We start from the raw sequence: 16318 nt of genomic DNA, 5'->3' as shown, positions 1-16318 counted from the left end.
AAAAAATCTGCCACAGTATCATACATCATTATTGTCACAATAATACTGTGAACACAATTATGTTTATCTGTTCTTATTGCTTATTAAGAGCGAAAGTTTATTTAGTGAGTAAGAGCTGCCGATTTAGTTAGATTTAGGATTTTTATCTGAGGAGGAACTTTACCTGAGCTGCAGATTTAGTTCAGGATCTTCATCTTAGGAGGAACCTTACCTGAGCTGTAGATTTAGTTCAGGATCTTTACCTGAGGAAGAACTTAATGTGAGCTGCAGATTCGGTTCAGTTTTGGTGCTTTTGGTTGAGTGGGAACTTCAGCTCAACAGAGTGAGCTTTAGTTCCGTAGCAGTTCTAGTTGAGCGGGAGATTGAAAGGGCTTTCAGATATAACCTCAGGAGCATATGCGGAGGTTTGTCAAACGGAGGTTCTACCCTTCGGATGATTCAGATATGATGCTAACCTGCGGACCTTATACTGACCTTATACGGACCTATGTGTGAACGACATACACGCACATTACAGAATCTCCGTGTGGTTGTTGAGTGAGGGGAGAGGGCTTGCAGAGTTCGCAAGAGGCGAGATATGACGCAGAATATATGCGGCCGCTGTCACAACTGCTGTTTTTGTTTACAAAATGTATGCATTATGTAGGCTAAAGAAGAAAAATCTATTGTGCGTATAGGCTAATACATAATTGTGCATACTTGAAGCTAACCTACAGTATTTGTATGTGTGCTTCAAATAAACACATTTATCTGTTTTCAACGTTATGTAGCAGAATTTCTTGGCTATGGAACCCAAATCTGGTTTGCGTTGGAGAGAGCATGCACAAACTTTATGGTACCAGCCAATTCAGTAGGCGAACTAATGACTTCAAGTTGTGTTAGTGTTTTGTTTGTTGTTTAAAAACGTAGTGTTGGCCACTACGTTTTTAAACAACAAACAAAACACTAACACAACAGTGAAGTGGTTCGTTTTTTCATGGTTTATTTTTCCAAAAGCATCCTCTCCCCATCGGTCTATATTGCATTTACTTAAGGAGCTTGGAACAAAGTTGGGTTTTCTTCGTTTTCATTTTCTCTAGGCATATTTATTCTCAACAATAGGCTATCGGGCTCAGCAGTGAGGTCATGAAAAGGCTATCAATGAACAGAAAACCGACCGTGTTGGCTAACAATTTATTAAATAGCCTACTCCTGTTATTGTCGTCAACAACGTTGTTGTAGGCTAGCCTACTGCCTTTTCAGCGCCTTCTGCTTGTGATGATTTGGTCTTTTGAATTCCTTTGGCCTTGCGATACGGTTGTAGGCTACATCAACGTGTCTCTTGCCATTCCCTTCACGTGTTCTATCACAATGCTGTCTGCCCTCATGGACAACAGCTCCGTGATATCTGCATCTTTCCAGGTCGGAGATTTTCTGGACAGCACTATGCCACTCCATCATGGCACTGGCATTTATGGCCTTAAAGCGATGGTTCGGAGTAATTTCACCCTAGGGTCCTTTGCACCATGACCCCGAGCCAAACACCCTCCCAGAACCTTTTTTCCCTTGGTCGAACCCTGGTCGAGTAGCGCTATCAGAAACTAATGACGTTCTGCAGTCGTGATGGAACCAACTTTTATCTCGTAAATTACCCCACTAATAATGCCCTGAATGGTACGAAACTTCTGCAGTAGTACAACTACGACCTTTAGTCCAATAACGAGGCATTAGAAAGTTTGTAAGTACACCAGGAGTTTATTTAAATAAGACTTGCCTGATTATCTGCTACTATACTGCTGCATCGACGTTTCTTCCGTGATTTGGGAAAAGCCTGTAAAAGTCCTGGCAGGAAGCATGCATAAGGATGTAGATCCAGGAATGCACTAATATTTTGTTCGTAGTCCAGTTTGCAACAATTATTAGTTATTACTAAGTTGTAAACACTTCGGAAAAAAATATTTTAATCTGGATATACCAAAAAACGTTGATGTAATCGCTTCCTGTAAGGACTTTTACAGGCTTTTCCCAAATCACGGAAGAAACGTTGACGCAGCGGTATAGTAGCAGATAATCAGGCAAGTCTTATTTAAATAAACTCCTGGTGCACTTGTGACGTTCACAAAAATGTTACTTTTGTTTTGTGAATTGTAATTTACTTTAGATATATTTTTCTGTGAATACAAGGTAATGTTTTATTTTGGTGTAACAATGGTTGCTGAAAAATACATGTAAAATGTATGCATTTAAAAAGTGTGATTTCCTTTGTAAAATGGACTTGTCATACTCGTTCCATACCAGCAGGGGGCAGACTTGCGGTAGCGATTTCCCTGTGCGTTGTTTGAAAATTCTCATAACTCCAGAGACTTCGAACGTATCAAGAAGCTGTTGCCCTGTCTCATCCTTCTTTCCTGATTTTCAGGTTGGTAAAGTGTTACACAACACTAAAATAGTATGAAACCATGTTAGAATGTTAGCTAACTACTCTGGCCAAGTAGTTTTGTAATAAGAAGGTGGTTTTGTCTATGTTTGATATCCTGAAACGGAAATGCTAATTCTAAACGATTGGAGCTAGCAAAGGACGTTGATGCATCCACTTTAATAGTACGGATTGCTATCGTGGCGCACACGTGTTCTCCCACTTTGTTCATAAATATAAATATGTGCCTTGTGGTTAATGTTCATGCGGCTTCAAGCCTTTTGTTAAGCCAACGTGCAAATGTGTATGTGAGTTTATGTTAAGATGGTCAGTAGTTAATGTGGCCATTACACGTATGAAGTTAACTGAACATGAAGTTGTCAATAGTGGCTCTGAGCATTTGATACAGCGAAGTGTTAAATTAGTACTTTCATGACATGTATTGTCACATCCTGATCTTAAAAGCCAATGAATGTATTTAGATTTGCTATTGGGTTAATTAGACCATGATTTATGTATTTGATATTAAGCACAATGTAAAAGAGAGAGACAAAGGAATAAGAACATGTGTTTAATACTGAATAGAATATATTGCTATGGGATTTTGTATGAAAATTGCAATTGGAACTCATTCTAATGTGAACATGGATTTAACAGATGATTAATGAAACAAATGCACTTACTGAAAGCAAATGTGAAATAAAGATAACTCCAGAGACTTCGAACGTATCAAGAAGCTGTTGCCCTGTCTCATCCTTCTTTCCTGATTTTCAGGAGTTACTATCTGCTAGCACGGTGCCGCTACTGCGGTACCCGTTACACACTTACAAACTTTCTAATGCCTCGTTATTGGACTAAATGTTGTAGTTGTACTACTGCAAAAGTTTCGTAGCATTCAGGGCATTATTAGTGGGGTAATTTACGAGATAAAAGTTGGTTCCATCATGACTGCAGAACGTCATTAGTTTCTGATGGCGCTACTCGACCAGGGCTCGACCAAGGGAAAAAAGGTTCTGGGAGGGTGTTTGGCTCGGGGTCATGGTGCAAATAACCCTAGGGTAAAATTACTCCGAACCATCGCTTTAAGTCAGATTTAAGTGCCCCCACCACATAGACGCACGAAAGAAACGTCATCAACACGCCCTCTCACTAGGTGTGAATTTTAACCGCATGTTCTACGCTTCGTTCAGACACAGCACATTTACATACTGTACTGTCCGGAGGAAATACTAGGGGGAGAGTAGTAGAACAACCGGCTAAGTTCAGACTTCCATATGACCGTTTATGTTGTTCAGATATACGGCCCCACCGTTTAACATCAGCAGAACCTCCGGTCTTACACGTATGTCTGAAAGCCCTATGAGTTGCGTAGGAACTTTAGTCAGTAGTTTGGTGCTAAGTTTTGGTGCTGCGGGTGCTATATAAAGCTAACACATGCTGGCAGCTCAGGTCTATGAGCAGAGCTTATGGTGTGCTTGCGCTGTGGTGCCATTGTGCTTCTAATTAGCACATCACACACACATGCCTCACACTCACCTCTGCTGTCAGCCTACTCACACTCCTTGGCTATTTCTGCCTCCTTATGTGTGTGTGTGTGTGTTAGTATGTGAGTGTGTTTGTGTGATGTGTGTGTGTGTGTGTTAGTATGTGAGTGTGATGTGTGTGTTTGTGTGTTAGTATGTGAGTGTGTTTGTGTGATGTCTGTGTGTGTTTGTGTTAGTATGTGAGTGTGTTTATTTGATATATGTGTGTGTGTGTGTGTGTTAGTATGTGTGTGTGTGTGCGTGTGTGTGTGTTAGTATGTGAGTGTGTTTGTGTGATGTGTGTGTGTGTTTGTGTTAGTATGTGAGTGTGTTTATTTGATGTGTGTGTGTGTTAGTATGTGTGTGTGCGTGTGTTTGTGTGTTAGTATGTGTGTGTGTGTGGCTGGGTTAAGTAAATCACGCAGCAGGGCTATGACTCTAGCTGGGCTACAACTGCTGCCTACAGCAATCAGAGGTATATTTGGACTTGTGATGGATAGATAACTCGGGCCCTAAATACACATAATAAATAACCATAACCCTTCATAGTCATATCCAATATATCACTGCCTTGCACATAATCACATAATTTAGCTTTTATAAAGTTGACTTGAATAATGATATGAACTCAATGGTGTGTGGCCAGAATATTTAAATGAACCCAGGCATGAATGGATACATTGAAAATCATCACTAAGTTGTATGTATGATGGTTCTGTATTAAAGTATGAAGTTCTGTGAAGAACTTACACAACTGTGTTCAATTTTATTAAAGCACCATATGTGATAGGTGATGCTGTCATATGTGAAGTATGCTGCTGTCATATGTGATATGTGATGCTGTCATATTTAATATGTGCTGCTGTGATATGTGATGCTGTCATATGTGATGTGTGATGCTGTCATATGTGATGTGTGATGCTGTCATATGTGATATGTGCTGCTGTCATATGACAGCAGCACATATGACTCATATGTGCTGCTGTCATATGTGATATGTGCTGCTGTCGTATGTGATATGTGCTGCTGTCATATGTAATATGTGCTGCTGTCATATGTGATTCTGTCATATGTAATATGTGCTGCTGTCATATGTGATGTGTGATGCTGTCATACGTGATATGGGCTGCTGCCACATGTGATATGTTTATGTAAAACTCTCGTCTGCCAGGCCAATGGTTCCCTTTGTCTGTTGGGCTGATAGTTCCTCTTTTCTGTCTTGCCATTGGTTCCTCTAGTCAGCTGGGCTGATGGTTTCTCTTGGCTAAGCGTTGAGTTGATGGCAGGTCCCACTCCCCAACGGGAATCCCATCTGGACTTGGCCCCTCCCCTCGCCTCCCTCCAGAGCCAGAGAAGGATTGGTCCTGATGAGATCAGGCGCGGTGAGCTTCCTGACGAAGGCCCTGTGCGAGGCCGATTAGCTTGGCCCCCTGAAACAGGCTGGCTGAGTTGCCATTCTGGAACGCCTCTGAAGCCTGATGGCTCCGGCTCTGACTCCCTCCTTTGGCATTCCAGAGCACAGATTCTTTTACAGAGCCTGTTTCCATAGCAACAGCACAGCTGTGTAGAGCAGTAATGGCCTGCACCTCTGAGGCTGATTAGCCAGGAGACACACAAAGGCAACATCCCAGAATAATCAGACATGGACCAGAGGCATGCAGAGCGTGGCAACACCTGAGGACACTGAGCAGGTGAAAGGGCTAATTCAAGTGAATGAAAGGGTTAATCTGAGTGGCCTGGAAACACCTCATAGGCGGAGTTATCATAAATATTAGAAAACTAGATACCGCATTGTCCTTCGAGTGCTATTAGGTGGCATATGTCAACGTGGCCGGTATATTGGTCGTGGCAACACCTGCCTGTGAGTCTGTCTGTCTGTCTATGGACAACACTTGCCGGCAATCAGAGACACCTGTTTGATTTCCAATCAGAGACACCTGTTTCTCCATTGGCCTCAAGTGATCGTTGCCCCACCATGATGACGGCACTATTTACATACAGTACGTTCTGGAGCCCAATACGGTATCTAGCTTTCTAATATCTATGGGAGTTGTTGACAGTGCCTGAAGTGAAGTTGGTTGTGGGTGGAGCTACTGAGTAAGTTCTGAGCTGTGAGTTGGAAATGGATCAGAGGGAGGACTTTCTCAGCAGTGACACATTTCAGACGTACGGATTGGAGAGCACTTTTCAGACATATGGGATTGGCAGTTACTCTCTGTCCTCTTTGCCTTGGTCTTTGCTGCATGTCTGGAATTGATGAGCTCTTTGTGGCTTGTGTGTGTGTGTGTGTATTTATGTGTGTATGTGTCATGAGTCAATGAGCTCTTCATGGCGTGTGTGTGTGTTTGTTTATGTGTGTGCATCTGGAGTCAATGAGCTCTTCATGGCTATCCCCTGCCTTCTACTCCAGAGTAAAGAGGAAATGGTGTATTTCACTTAGATATGAATAGAATATGAGGAACCAAATGACAGTATTGCTGAATATTTTAACAACGACTGCAGGTTTCATGGGACAGGTCATTTTGTAAGGAGTAATTATTTATACTCTCCATAATACTCGAGTCATAAATAGTTGCCTTGTTCTCCGCCCTGAAGACACAATTTGGCACACACACACACAGTCTTCTACTGTCCCCTCCCATACACACAGACTTCTCCCATTTAAACTCTATGTTTTTAATGCCACCATACACCACTAAATATCTTTAATGTCCCTCTCAAAAATACACCTCACACACATTCTCTCACACTCAAAATTCACACACATTGTCTCTCGCTCTCTCTTATGCAAGCAGACTTCTCACAAACACATACATACACACACACACACACACACACGGATTCATTCCGATTCTGGCTGCCGATTCTATGACAGCACTCTCTGGCCTGGACCTAATGTGGCCCTCATGTGGCGGGACTGAGACAGCCCCAGAGGCGTGTACATATGATCTCTTTTGTTGCAGAGGCAGGCTGTGTTTGTTTATGTTATTTGTTTGGTGCTTTGTTGATGGCCGTTTAAATCCCGAGGAGTGTGTGCTTGCCCTCTGTTGTTTATAAATCAGTTGCATGCATCAGTTAGTTAATGAAAATCATGGTTAGCACTTTCATTTTTACCTATCGCCCTCTCGGATTAGCCTTTTCATCTCTCTACCCTACCGCCCACTCAGATTAACACTTTCATCTTGGGGCAGCCGTGGCATACTGGTTAGCACTTTGGACTTGGAGCAGCCGGAGGGTTGCCGGTTCGAACCCCGACCAGTAGGCCATGGCTGAAGTGCCCTTGAGCAAGGCGCCTAACCCCTCACTGCTCCCCGAGTGCCGCTGTTGTTGCAGGCAGCTCACTGCGCTGGGATTAGTGTGCTTCACCTCACTGTGTGTTCACTGTGTGCTGAGTGTGTTTCACTAATTCACGGATTGGGATAAATGCAGAGACCAAATTTCCCTCACGGGATCAAGAGAGTATATACTTAATACTTATACTTATACATACTCTACCCTACTGCCCACTCATATTAACCCTTTCATCTCTACCCTACAGCCCACTCAGATTAACGCATTCATCTCTCTACCCTACTGCCATCTCAGATTTACCCTTTCATCTCTCTACCCTACTACCCACTCAGATTAACGCATTAATCTCTCTACCCTACTGCCATCTCAGATTAAACTTAACCCTTTCATCTCTCTACCCTACTGCCCACTCAGATTAACCCTTTCATCACTCTACCCTACTGCCATCTCAGATTAACCCTTTCATCTCCCTACCCGGCTGCCATCTCAGATTAACCCTTTCATCTCTCTACCCTACTGCCATCTCAGATTAACCCTTTCATCTCTCTACCCTACTACCCACTCAGATTAACGCATTAATCTCTCTACGCTACTGCCATCTCAGATTAATCTTAACCCTTTCATCTCTCTACCCTACTGCCCAATCAGATTAACCTTTTCATCTTTCTACACTACTGCCATCTCAGATTAACCCTTTCATCTCTCTACCCTACTGCCATCTCAGATTAACCCTTTCATCTCTCTACCCTACTACCCCAGAGCCATATATATATAGAGAGTTGTGACAACTAGGGAATTTATTTGATTTGTCGCAACTCACTATAAATACGGCTCTGTATTGCCCACTCAGATTAACCCTTTCATTTCTACCCTACTGCCCACTCAGATTAACCCTTTCATCTGTGCAGTACCCACTCAAATGAACCCTTTCATCTAGCCATTGCCCACTAGGATTATTGACAGAGTGTGTGTGTGTGTTCAAGAGTAATTAGTTTTATTTAGTGTGTGTTTGATTGAGTGTGTTTGATTCTAGTCTGTTCTGTTTGATTTAGTGTGTGTTTGACAGATACAGTCAATGTGAGTATAAGTATGTGCGTGTGTGTATGTTTATTTATATAATATGTAAGTATATTTGTGTGTGTGGGGGTGTGTTTGACAGAAGCAAGTGAGGACTTACCTGCAGTCTGATTTTGAGTTTTACTCTTGAGGAGGTTAAAGATCAAGTAAGCTTTTGGAGTTCATGCATTAATGAAACAATCTTAATGATTCAGACAGTGGGTTCAGTTGATAAACGATCTTAATGATGCAGAAAGTGGGTTTGGCAGATGAGCAGAATAATGTATCAGAGAAGAAAAATCCAGGGCAATGTGAAATGGGACATATTATGACAGGAAGGGATGCATGAAAAATACACAGATGCTATGACAGTTGTGCAATTAATAACTAATCAAAGATAGTATGACTGGTTTAAGGTGTGACTGGTTTAAGTTATGACTGGTTAAAGATGTGACTGGTTTTAGGTCGTTGTGAATATCTGCTTGACTATAGAGTTTCACAGGTCTCTAGAGAGCGCTTCTGATGCTGCTATTGCTGTAATTCTGTTCTGATGATGTAGTACTGTTCTGATACTATAATATCCCTCTGATGCTGTAGTATTCCTCTGATAATATAATACGCTGTTGTACTGCTCTGATGCTAGTAGTGCTCTGATGCTGTAGTACTGATGCTAAAGTACTGCTCTGATGCTGTAGTACTGCTCTGATAATATAATACTGCTGTTGTACTGTTCTGATGCTGTAGTACTGCTCTGACGATGTAGTACTGTTTTGATGCTGTAGTATTGCTCTGATGTTGTTGTACTGCTCTGATGCTGTAGTATGGTTCTGATGCTATAGTACGGTTCTAATGCTGTAGTACTGCTCTGATGCTATAGTATGGTTCTGATGCTGTAGTACTGCTCTGATGCTGTAGTATGGTTCTGATGCTGTAGTACTGTTCTGATGCTGTAGTACTGCTCTGATGCTGTAGTATGGTTCTGATGCTATAGTACAGTTCTAATGCTGTAGTACTGTTCTGATGCTGTAGTACTGCTATGATGCTAGACTACTGACCTGATTCCTGGTCATCATTATGTAATGTTATTGTATTGTTTATTCATGCTATTGTAAGTCGCTTCAGACAAAACAAATCTGCTAAGAACCATAAACATAAGCATTTTATTGGGGACTATTGTTTTGCAGTTACGGTTCTCATACAAACATTCTAATGAAGGACAACAACAACTTCAACTCAACAACAGTGTTGAGAGTCAGAGTTGAGTTGAGAGTCATCATCTCAGCAGAAACTTTTTAAAGGTAGTAGGTTTGTTATCAAATGCAAATACCAACATATATGCCGCTATCCATAAATTCAATAGGCTAGCAAAACCTCAAAACTGATACCCTGACATAGACACATACATACATTCAAAAAACGATTCAACATAAGCATGCACACACGCTCATAGCTATAAGCATACACTTTCACACATATTAAGACACAAAAACACACACTCACTCATACCTATGAGCATACACAAAACAGAATCATAAGCATGAACCCACCCACACAAACACACTCAAAAAAATACTGCACACAAACACTCCGAAATGGCATATATGCATACACACACACACACACACACACACACACACACACACACACACAAGCAATTCAACACAAAACAAGCAGGCACCCACATACATATGCAAATATACATATTCATATACACATACCCACACACACCTACACACACACAGACACATATGCACGCACACACACACACACACAGTAGGCAGAAGGCTTTAAGGAAACATTCATGTCCTCTGGGCATGCCCACTCATGTTGCCTGAGATAATAACTGTGGTTGCTGTGGTTACGGCCTTACATGGTTCTCCCTGTGTTCCTGTGGAGGTGATCTGTGTGTCTGATTGGTTGTGTCAGTTCAAAGAGGAATTATGGGTAAGGAGCTGAACTGCTACACTCAGTTAAAAAACACACCTCTACACACACACACACACACAATTAAAGAAGCCCTATGCAAGTCTGGTTATTCCTTCGCTGTTTCTGGGTTTTCGCCTAATTTGGGCTCGCATTTTTCACGACATAACTCCCCCTGCAGCTTAGGTAGCAAGTGACTGCTACGCTAAACTCCCACTAGCTAGCGAGCTAGCCATCAAGAAACCAAGCTAAACACATACAGGGCTCACAATAAAACGGTCGAGCAAACACATTGTTCAAGAGACTATCAAACCACATTACAAAAACAAAGTTCACCCAAGGGTAGGTTACTTACAATTTCAACAGCAACAAAGCCAAGTCGGAGTCCGTTTTGCAGTCTTCTTAGAAACTACAATCTGACTACATTTTCAAGGCCTTCCGCTGAGTAACATCCGGATTTCTTCGGTCCGGGACCAGAAAGTTGCATATTCAGTTTTTCCGCGGAGAAGCACTAGGGGGAGACGAAGCACCCACCAAACGACCCAACAAATGTTGTAGAACCATCAGAACGACTCTCAACCTGCATAATTAAGGTCATTTTTGCTAAAATTGTTGCATAGGGCTTCTTTAAAAATTACATTAACCCTTATACTCAGAAATACACCCTACAACCACACATGTACACACAAGAGTAAAGGCTACAACCAGACCCATACACACTACAAACACACCCCTACACACACACACACACACATATTGTACATGCACACACACACGTAAAAATTATTATTATTATTATTTTTTTTAAGTATTTTTTTGGCCTTTTTATGCCTTTAATGTGACAGGACAGTGAAAATTGACAGGAAGCAAGTGGGAGTTAGAGTCGGGGTGGGATCCGGAAAGGACCACGGGCGGGAATCGAACCCAGGTCGCCGGCGTACGGTGCAGATGCCCCAGCCAGTCGTACCACGGCCGGGGCCACACACATGTAAAAATTACATAAACCCCTATACTCAGACCATACATATACAACCAGACCCATACACACGGGAGTAAAGGCTACATGAACCCCTACACACACGAGAATAGGTAACAATCTGGAGCAGGAGGAGTAGCAATGCAGAGAAGGAGTAGCAAAGCAGGAGTGAAGGCAGCGTGAATGCTGAGATTTTAACCTGAGCCTCTATCAGCATGGCTTACTGCACACACACATAGGTGCACACACAGACAGAAATACATTAACAAACACACACACACTGCACACATAAATAAATATACATATACAAACAAACACCCAACTATCCAGTTGTTGCAAGTCGTGATGCAATAATGTGCCAATAATTCTTTTTCCGTGTCCAACTGGGCCCAGAGTGGCTCCATAGACAGTAAAAGAAACATTTTTTTCCCGCTATTTAGAGTAGCCTACAAGTAAATACTCATTATACTACTCTGCCATTAAGGGAAAAGACTGTAACTTCCGTTATTGCAATTTTTTGGGATATTCAAGACCTTATTTATCATGTGGATAAATACCATCAATTTTGTTTTTGTTTTTCAAGAAATTAATGGCTTGTACAGTAACTCCCAATAGCCTAAGTGAAACCAACAAGAACACCATAACACCGTAACGGTTCTTTGCCTTTGATTTTGGGGACACTTAAGACGAGTTAAGGTACTCTGAGCCAGATGTAACGCTTTTGCGCCCACTTCAGGCGTATTTGTTTCGCAACGCAACGCAACTAGATTTCACCAATCTTCCATAGCCTACATGCACAAGTAGTTTGAGTAGAACTACTGATCTTCATTATCTCCCTGCTTGTTGACATCTTATCATGTATGGTATTATTTCAACGTTTGATTCTTTTTAATGTTGCATCAGTTAACTTCATTCAACTGCGCTTGTATGTACTGTAGGCTCTGCCGTTCAGTTGTGGACGTTCGTAAATTGCGGCAGGGGGCGGAGGAAGGCAGAGAAAGGCGCAGATTACACAGAATTATGAATTGAAAGTTTGATAAGTACAACGTAATCTTGGGTCTGACAGCATTCGCTGTCTGCGGCCCTCTGTCTTTGTTTAGCCGTGCATCGAAGGGAAGTTAGGCTACTATGCCGCCCTGGACTTATGGTACTCTGTCTTTATTTTACTGTCCATTAAAGTTTGTCATGCTTAAACTACAGTGTATTGCCACTGAAGCACTTATAACATAGGGGAATAAATAGCCTACCTTGATTTAGCTAGATAGAACAGCATAGCTTTGTACAGTATAGGTTACTTAGCCAACAAATACCAAACTGCTTCATATCATAAACAAAGAATTTTAAAGCATGCCAGTCATACATAATTGTAAATAATGTTTTTGCATAAAGTTTATTAGTGTTTAATTAATTAGTTATTAGTGTTTAATTAATTAGTTACATTAATTGTTCTAATTCATTTAAGTTCCTTGTATATGGAAGTTACTGCCTTTTGCCTTGGCACAACCCCTTATTTTTTGGCAGATAACAAAGTAACTTCCAAATCAGGGCTTTGAACCGATTTTTTTCCCCAATCGGTTCGTTCTGAACAGAAACGGAATTATAACATTTCCGGTTATGAGTTCCACCAATAAATTAACGTTCCCGAACCGGTTAGAACAAAAAAATACTGTTCCCGGAACGGTTAATTTCGTTCCTGTCAGCTGTTTAATGCTATAGAATTGTGAAACATCTTTTGTCATCCAGGAGGTCCACCTTTTTTATGTATGTTGGTCTTAAGGGGGCATGTCAACCCATCCCATTACCACTTATTTCATGTATAGCGCCACCTAGTTAAAAATTAAAAAGCAAAAAATTAGGTGTTTTCATCACAATATCTCTGGCTGACAAGGTCAAAACTGCACGAAATTAAAAGTGTAGGATCATTATGACACCCTCCGAATGCATGCCAAGTGTGTACTTTCGTTCATGGGGGGCCTTACAATAAAATAATTTATGTGTACATTTAGTGACGTACACCAACAAGGATTCCCGGGACACTGAAAGACCGGGGTACACAAAACTTGGTGGGCATGTACCCCCACATGGATAGCATGGAACCGTCATTTTTCGTTTTGATCTGTAGCCCCCCCGCTGTACTGGACCCCCGAACGGAGGGTAGGGCAGACACAGTTTTCTGTGAATATCTTGAGAACCGTAGGGCCTAGGATGACCAATTTTTTCCGTGTGTTTGCCTCCAGGGGTCATGTTAACCCATTCCATGTGCACACATGTGCATAAACAGATACACACGCACACACATACATTCACAGTAATCATACGTATGACCAGTGTTCGAATTACCCCGTCGTTTCCGGGGGGGCCCACTTGGGGGGGAGTGGGGGGGGATTCAACATCCAATAGATTATAATAAGCAGGGTAGCCAGTTTATTAAAATGAAATATATGACATGAAATTCAGCCTAATAACAAAGGATATTGTCAAAAATGAATCTGAGCTAATTGTCAAATATTTTACGTGCACAACTGAAAAAACTGAAAGTTAACACAAAACAGCTGTCTCGGCTAAGCCTACTGGAGATAATAAGCAGGGTAGCCAGTTTATTAAAATGAAATCTATGACATGAAATTCAGCCTAATAACAAAGGCTATTGTCAAAAATTAATCTGAGCTAATTGTCAAATATTTTACGTGCACAACTGAACATCGCACAACTGAAAAAACTGAAAGTTAACACAAAACAGCTGTCTCGGCTAAGCCTACTGGAGATAGTCCCAAAGTGGCCTATTGGTCTCTTTCTGGGCATTTTTCCCCGTTTTCCACGCAGTTGATGGACGATGCCCAGCCTTGAGCCATGATTTCACGAATGGCTTAGGGTTGAACTGGACCAGGGGAGGCGCATTGATGCTCAGAAAAAGAAGCGCGTTTAAGCTGCGCTCCCTTAAACGATTTCTGGCGTTGTCATCAATGTCATTAAGCGCAGAGAATCCTCTCTCGCATTCTGCCGAAGTAGGTAAAAACGTGTTGCCTGCCACGACGAGTTTCTTCAGGCAGGGCCCTTCCCTTGCCCCTTGCATTTTAAAGTCCCGATACTCCTCGACAGCCTACCTAGTTGGCTCGCCGAGCAGCTTGGCCAGGTTGTGAATTTCGTGCTCTCCGTATAAAACCAACTCCTCACGATCAGCTGGCCAGTACCGTTTGTCCAACGGTTTAAGAAGCTTTACCAGATCTGAGTCGGGCAGGCGTTTGGTCAGACTGTCTATTACAGCTTGGTGAAACTGTAGCCTGTTTATTTTCTCTTTGCCATCTCCAAGCTGAACTCCTTTAAAGATTCCAGCTGTGATGCGCTCCTCAGCAGCCTGCGAGGATTTACCACCAGAGATTTTCATTGCGCGTATCACCTCAATAGTTTGTGTGATCTGCTGGCTTGCTTGAATCAAGGTTATGTCCCTTCTCTGGAGTTTTTGCGAAGGCTCTGAAGCTCACGTAAAACATCCTTCATGCATGCAAGGTCAGCTACAAAGCCTTTGCTCACGAGTTGCTTGTGGAGATCACTAAACTGACACTTGTCCTGTTCCCTGCGCTTCGGATCCTCGCTTGCGTCCTTCAATTGCTTGGCTAACGGTGCATAATCCTGCCACACAGCCTGAACAGTTTTAAAACTACTGGAGACCCAGCGTATCGTGAAAATCTGCCCTATTTGCAGAAATCTTGTATCAAGTGTCTGGGCAGCTTCTCTCAGAAGTCTTTTATTTTTGGGGGATTGGTGGTAGACTGCATAAAGCTTAGACACAAACATTTCAAAATGGTTACATCCACTTGCGACCTTGAGTGAGTCACTGACGGCAAGTTCAAGCCGGTGGGCTAAACAGTGCACTGCTTGAACTGTGGGGAAATCGCTTTTAAGCCGTGATACCAGGCCAGACGTTTTCCCAGTGAGAACCGAAGCCCCATCTGTTGCGATCCCAATCAGATGGCTTTTCAACCACTGATCATCCAACCCAGCATCCCGTAGACTTTCTCTAAGAGAATTGTAAATTGATTCAGCATCACAACCATTCAGTTCAACCAAGTCCAAAAACATATTCTCCATATCACCCTTGCCACTGATATCACTCCGAAGATAAATTATTAGATAACTCCGTCCATGTGTGGTGCTTTCGTCTATGGAGATGCTGATGGGCGAGTTTGCAGTTTTAAGACTGGAGATCATTTTTCGTCTCATTTCATTAGCTATATGAACTGACATTTCTGTACATGTGTGATCGGACCTGTGTATCTTGCCCATGTTAGCCCCGTTTAGTGTCTGTAATGTGACCAAGGGATTCATTTTCGTGAAGGGAAGTCTCTCTTTTGCAATACAGTAGGCCGTTCTGAAGGAAGCTTCTGTTTCTTGGAAATCACGTGAAGTGGCATCAACTATAATGTTTGTGAACACATCTTTTTTTCTTTGTTCTGCAATGTCCTCAGCCTGCTTGTGCGCAACACTGTCTCTGTGTCTGTAGATTTTATTACACATATGCTTCGCCTGGTCAGCACTTACTGTAGTGTTAATCCACTCAGTGGACAAATGCACCCCCTTCTCAGCTCCAAGCAGTTGCTTTGCCTCTTTACAAACTGTACAGCCAACATGCCCTTCGCGACAATAAATCCACCGATATCGCTCCCTCCACTCTTCGAACTGGCTGGCTGACCATACTTTTGGGATATTGTCTGGGGTGTTTCTTTCTGTATTCTGCACATCATTTAGACTCACGCTAGCCTCCGCTAACTCTTCCTGGACTTCAGGTAGTGGGCTTTCCTCCCGCTGTCTTTTTGCGGTGGTAGTAAAACCAAAGTTTGTCAAATCTAGATTTCTTTTCGTTGCCATTTTAGTCTATGAATGCATTTCTGTAACAATTTTCTAATTTTCTAATATCTAATTCTAATTAAATTATACTTTTAACTTTTTCCACTGCTGCTAATTGTTCAATCGCTAACAACGCTCTAGCAAAATTCAGAGGAGGGTGAGATCGGACAGGACAGGGGGCTATTATGCGGAGCAGTGCCCCTGCAGTGTGGGGGGGAAATACACATTGCAACCGGGGAAAATGTAGATTATCATAGTTACGGGTTGGCAACTTGACAATGAATGAGTGGGCCCCCTCTGACAGTGATT

The 16318-nt window shown here is 42.2% G+C and overlaps 1 pseudogene; it reads right to left on the bottom strand.

Annotated features, from left to right (window-relative positions):
- Positions 1-13693: 13693 nt before the first annotated feature.
- LOC143115284 (E3 SUMO-protein ligase KIAA1586-like) lies at positions 13694-16030 on the bottom strand (annotated as a pseudogene).
- Positions 16031-16318: the final 288 nt, after the last annotated feature.

Source organism: Alosa pseudoharengus, unplaced genomic scaffold (assembly GCF_046254945.1).
Source record: "Alosa pseudoharengus isolate Yale_2024_CS ecotype anadromous, Long Island Sound unplaced genomic scaffold, YU_APseudo_1.1 YU_APseudo_1.1_scf_9, whole genome shotgun sequence".
NCBI lineage: Eukaryota > Metazoa > Chordata > Actinopteri > Clupeiformes > Clupeidae > Alosa > Alosa pseudoharengus.
Note: the sequence above shows the minus strand (reverse complement) of the source record. Positions and strands in the feature narration are given on the sequence as shown.